The sequence below is a fragment of the Merops nubicus genome, unplaced genomic scaffold, assembly GCF_000691845.1.
Source record: "Merops nubicus isolate BGI_N331 unplaced genomic scaffold, ASM69184v1 scaffold20987, whole genome shotgun sequence".
NCBI lineage: Eukaryota > Metazoa > Chordata > Aves > Coraciiformes > Meropidae > Merops > Merops nubicus.
In genome coordinates this window covers 1-6,047 of record NW_008622559.1, presented here as the reverse complement: position 1 = coordinate 6,047, position 6,047 = coordinate 1, and positions in this window count along the sequence as shown.

Genomic DNA, 6,047 nt, shown 5'->3' with positions numbered 1-6,047 from the left:
TCCTGCTGATGTTGAGAAGGATGTGAAGTGAGAGAAGAGTGAAAAACCAGGCACAACGTTGCTAAATAATTTCAGGAACGATTCCACAACCAACAGAACTGGATTTAAGTAACATAAGTGGATATTTTGCATGAGCAAATCCTTCAGTAAAAGGTTGCTGCAGATCCTCTCTCAGCGTTTCTCCTCGGTTAAAAAGGCCGTTAGGGAAGTGTCCTTCTGGTTTTGTTTTAGGGCTGGTAGAGCCAGATTTATTAGAAAACTGTTACTTGCTCAGAATTTTCCCTAGTTTTGCTGTCACTGTGGATTGCTCAGGAACAGAAGGTAGCTTGCACTATTAGGACTCAGCCTTAATGAAATATGTACAGGCAAATGGGACCCACTTGAAAAATGACAGGACTTAGAAGCAACACTGTATTTCACCTGACCAGCTCCCAGGGCAGAATCCATGACATAAAGAACAGCAAATACATTGCTGGACAGAAATGCCCAGTCATGAAACTCTTTCCTTTTGGGCTCTGTAGATGAGTTCACTGAAGCCAGTGGGGCTCTGCTGGGCAGCAGAAATAGAAACGTTGCGTCCACCAGCAAAGCCTAAAGCCAAGAATTTGATTTGTTCCATAAATTTGGCAGCCCCAGTCCTCACAATCAGAATGTGTTCCAGTTTCAGGTCCTGTCCACTCTGAAAAAAACCCACTGCCTACCCAGAAGTCAAACTCCAATGCCTTCATCAGGCCTCCTCCTGAAGTTGTTCAGTTTTCACAGACCAATTAAATTTCCACTAAGGCAAAGAAAGAGACAGAGAGCAACTGAATCTGATTCTAGCCTACCAGCTGGGGGTCTTTGGAAGAAGAAGACTTTTAGCTTCAAATACCAATCTGCTGTAGAAGAGGACTTAAAACTCAACTGGGTATTTGGGTGACTTCCAAGAAACTGCTTTTACTGTTCTCTTTCCAGTATGATAATTAAACCTGCCAGTTTTATGAGCTGTTTCCTCCAGTGTGGGACAGATGAAAGCCACCGTGCCCAGGTCACACAGGAGCTCTTCTCACCTGGGTGTAGGTGTCATGCTCTAGGTCACTGCAGTGATGCCATGCATGTCATCTGTTGGCTCATGGCCATTCATTGTTTTCCAAAAAACCCCCTGGGAATTCAGGATCACCTGATAATGCAGGTGCTGTAAGTGCTGTGCTTGCTGAGGGGATTTATATGTTGCCCTGGCTCTGGTGACAGTTGATCACCACAACCAAACTGAGCAACTTCAACAGAAGGAAAAATGAACTCGCTGCACACCCCCTACACACTCCCTGTCCACCCCACACAGGCACAGGAGGGATTTCAGGGGGAATCTGGTACAGACAGCTGAGCACGAGGACCACCATGGTAGCAGGTGGGAGCAGTGAGTTCCCATTCTTTCCTGACAAGTTTGATATAGGTCTTACATCAGGGATATTTTGCTAAGGACAATGACAGACTTGTACCATGCAGGCCAGTCAGGTAAGGGATGAAGCACTGCTGGAGTGATCCAGAGCATGCCATGAACCAGGAGATTCAGGTACCACCTGATGTCCAGATACCTCCACACATCTGAAGGGATGGTTTTGAGGAGTCCCCCTTGGGAATGGACACCCCAGGGATGAAGTAAGCAGTAATAAAACCAAAGATCTTTCATGAGTAGAGGTCTGAGGCTCAGGATCTGCCATCAAACCACATTGCCTTCATCTGATGACTACTGACACAGGATCAAAGGTCTCTAACCCTGCCTGTGAGGGGAAAGGGAATGCTTCCACCAAGGGAGGGAATCAACATGGTTTGTGCCATTTCTGTTCACCTTGATGCAAATGTCCCTGGCCTTGCAAGAGGTAGGAGCAGACAGAATGAACAGCTTGGGTCCTGCTGCCAGCCCGTGCCAGGGAACAGAGCCTGGTGCTTATTGTACCACGTCTAGGGCACCCTGAAGTTCCTTCCAAAACCCCTGAGGGTCTGGCTGCTGCTCTGCACAGTCTCCTTCACCAGCTTGCACTCGACAGACTGTTACTGAGCATTTCACATGCACTGCTTTATGCTCCCTGCTCACTGTCTGCAGTTCACCCCCCTGGCAGAAGACATCAGCCCTCCCTGTTTCTCTTTCCTTTCACCTTCTGCTCCTCTTTCACCATGGCAGTTGGCTCAGGTTGCAAATGCTGACAGGGAATGTTTCACTACCAACAGAGAGAGCTTCAGTTACTCACTGGCTGCTTCATTAGAAGACTCTGAACAATGTTTTTTTTTCAGACCCTCTGTTTTGGACCTTAGAGATTTTCTTTAATTGACCTAAGAGCGTTTCTTTAATGGACCTAAGAGAGTTTTTTAATTGACAGCTGGAGGTAACACAACACTTATTTTTTCACTCAGAAGCAGGGATATCTGATGCCTGGCATTTTAATTCTGGGAGCACTTAGGTGGTTTTATTGAGTGTTTAGCAGCTTTTGCCTAAGAAGCCTCTCAAAGCCAAGAATGCACTGCAGATGAAGAGCAGTATCTGCAGCTCTTCATGGACATCTTTGATAGCTTAGGGAGACCTGATTCTGCCACCTTGCACCAAAATGTTAATAGATTTTTGTGTGGTTTGCCTTAGTGAGGATGACAGAGTCAGGGTCTGAATTTTTTCTAGCCACCACGCCAGGTCTGCAGGAGGTTGTTCATCAGCAGAGAGCAATTAATAGAGTCATTATACAGCAGACAGATGACAAAGTTCAGCTGTTTTAAACCACAATTCATAGCACTGAGCCCATGCTTGGGATGAACACTACAGTTTAATGTGACTAGAGCCTCAGAGCAACACTTCCACCTTGCAAAAAAACAAAAGTGAATGTTTTCATTATGCATCAGACTGGAATGGAAACTTTTGTACTTTTCCAGGCAAAAAAAAAGAGAAGACATTCACCCAGCCTAGCTCAGAGGTTAGGGCCTTCCCCTCTCTTCCAGGGAAAGCATGCTGAGTCAGCTTGTCAGATCCACATCCCCAAAAACCCTCTCTGCCTGAAAAATCTGTTTTCATCAACAATTTTTTCAAGTAGATCACCATTTTATGACTGATAAGACTGCATCTGAAAAATGTCCAAAGACATGAAGCTCACCACGTGTCTCCTAAGCTGGTGTGCATCCTTTCTATACTTCAGGGCAAAAAAATCTCCTCTATCTACCCCACCCAGCCAACCATGTCCTTCTGTAATTATTGCCAGATGGTGAGATGCATTCTATTTTGAATACCTATATGTTTGCTTATGTAAATACCTAGAGAAAAAAAATGTTTGCTGTATTTTGTAATGTTCCTGTAAAATGGTGTTCCAATGCTTTATTGTTTTGTCAGATCCCCCTGCTCGTAAAGCAGATTAAAAATATTTAAATGCCACCAATTGTTTTAGAAACTGGAGTTTTGTCTGAAGTATTTGGTTTAAATACTCCCATACATCCTCACAGGACAATGCCTGCTGAAAGCTAAAGTAATTTTAAATATCATGCTGGACAAAGAGAAAGAGCATGTTGCAGAATTTAACTATTTCACTAAACTGGCCCAAAATGAGCCACTGCACTCATTCTCTTTTCCTAAAGACAGCTGTCCTAATGAAAATATATATTATTTGGATAAGTACATGCAGCTTAGAATATTTCAGTCTCAGAAACAGTGCACTTTCACTAGAAATCAGTCAATGAAATTAATTTCACAAAGAAGTCGCACTAGAATATTAAAATTAATCAGCAGCCTAAATAAATTATATTCTCTAGCTAAAGAACAGCCGAGTGACAGGACCACAGTGCCATCTATTGGTAGCATCTCCTTTCCCTAAGAGCATTAACAACTCAAAATGGGTTTTGTTACCTTTTTGCTTTATGTTTTTATTTCTCTTAGAACCAAACTAAATTGATCCCACTGATCCTAGAGCAGCCCTGCTCTTCCTCACAGCTGGAATGTGCAGCAGAGTAGCATGGCTGTTAATAAGAAGATCCCTCCAAACTCTGCTCTAGTCTCAAGATTTCATCAAGCAAAATTTATGCTGTGTAGAGAAAAGCATAAGAAGTTTTTTTTTCCCCAGGACTTAGCAAATGAAGGGAAACAGATTAGTTTAGCAACAAACCTGTGAGGCACCATAGGATGAACTGTTCCAGATAAGACACCAGAAAATCCACTCAGTTTTACCTCTACAGTAGCAGACTACTGTACATAGGCTCCAGGGTATCATCATTTCTTATAGTCATTGGAAAACTCCTTGCTAGTTTTCCCTGTTTTGATATAGTTTGCACTGACTATTGAAAGAGAATTTATTTCATTTTATCCAGCTGGCAATTCAAGCCATAAAAGCAGAGATATCTGAAAAAGAAGATACTGGGTCTTCAGATTTAAGTATAAATCTGAGGACAATCCTTGGAATATGGGAAAAGCATCTTTGGAAATGTTATAGAATGCAGTGAAGTTCTTTGATATACCTGCAGCTTTGACATGTGAGACCTGACCAACAGGCACAGCAATTAAAAATGCTCCTTGATTAAATCTTGCTACGTTCAACATAATTTAATCACTCTACCACATTATCTGACCTTGACAGCAGCCCTAACAATGGCTCTGCAAACCACAATTCACTGTGTCCAAAGATATTTGACTATGCAAAAGCTTAATATTTTTTCAGTCAGATTAAAATCTTCATTTTAGTCTAAAGAAAAGGTGATAAACTCAACAGTTTTATTCAAATTCAGTGTGTCTGTCTTATATGTGTAAAGTTACTCATAGTGTTTGCCAGCCATCAGTTGGGAGTAATTGCATTCCAATTTCTTGGGCTATATCACTGTACAACCACTACAAAACAGGGGATGGTTAGAGCTGTGCTAATATCTTAATTACCAAATTCCTATCAAAATTAAAAAATAATACAAACAAAGAATTCTAGGTGGTTGTGGAGAAAACACACAGTTCAGCATGGCCAGGAGCTGTAATTTTTCAAGTGCTGGACTTGTCTGGGTTTTATCTAAGATGTACAAGGTAGTGTATTTTAAATAGGACTATTTTGGTACCCTGAGGATGAACAGAGTGTGCAGAGGATCAGACCTGGGATCTTTCTGCAGAAGAACTTTATATACAGATAGAGAATCTTTATTTTTCTCTTTTTTTTTTTTTAGAAACAAACCAAACCAAACCTGTGTTCACACTGGGGATGCTTAGGAATGATTTTATGTCAGCAGACTTCCTGACAGTCACAGGACATCTGCCTCAGAGCAAATTGTCAGTATAAAAGTAATGAAACAAAAGAGAAAACCAGGCATAATATATCTCAAAAGTGACAGTGTGGACAGTGGGGAACTGATTGCAAAGACCACACGATGCTCTGTGATGGTTTTGGAAAGGGCAGGTGACATTCAAAGGAGAAAAAGTAAGAGGACTCATTTTGGAAGGGAAAACATAAACTGGTCACTGTCTATGGCAACAAGTTCCTCCCTTTTTGTCAGTGACCTGTTCTATCAACAGTGTAGAAGATCATCTCCCTTCCTTATTGCAACTTAGATTATTTTCCTGAGCTCAAAAATAGATTTCTGAAGCCTCTGCTTTTCACAAAGATCTACTATAGTTCTGTCTTTATCTCTCTCAGTCCAGGGAGTACAATAATATGATTTTTTCTTAGCTATTGATCTCACACTGCACTCCATCTCAGCACCCAGGTCATTAATAAAGACACAAAACAGCCTAGTGCCATTCTGCCAGCTGGGCTCTGCTGCTGACAAACACCCTGGGAGCCCAGAAATTCAGCCAGTTTTCCACTCCTCTTCCTGCCCACAGTTTCCCCATCTCACTCTAAGGAGACAAGGAGACTTAGAGAAGTTGTTGCAAGGCCCTTGCTAAAGTCAAGGTACACAAATTCCCTGTTGGACAATTACAAATTGTCCATTGAGGCAGATTTCACATCAGAAGAAAATTAAGATTGGTCAGATGTGCTGTGCTCTTGGTAAATCCATGTTGGCTATTCCCAATCACCTTTTTGTTCTTTGTGTACTTGAAAAATGCCTTCCAGGAGGATTTG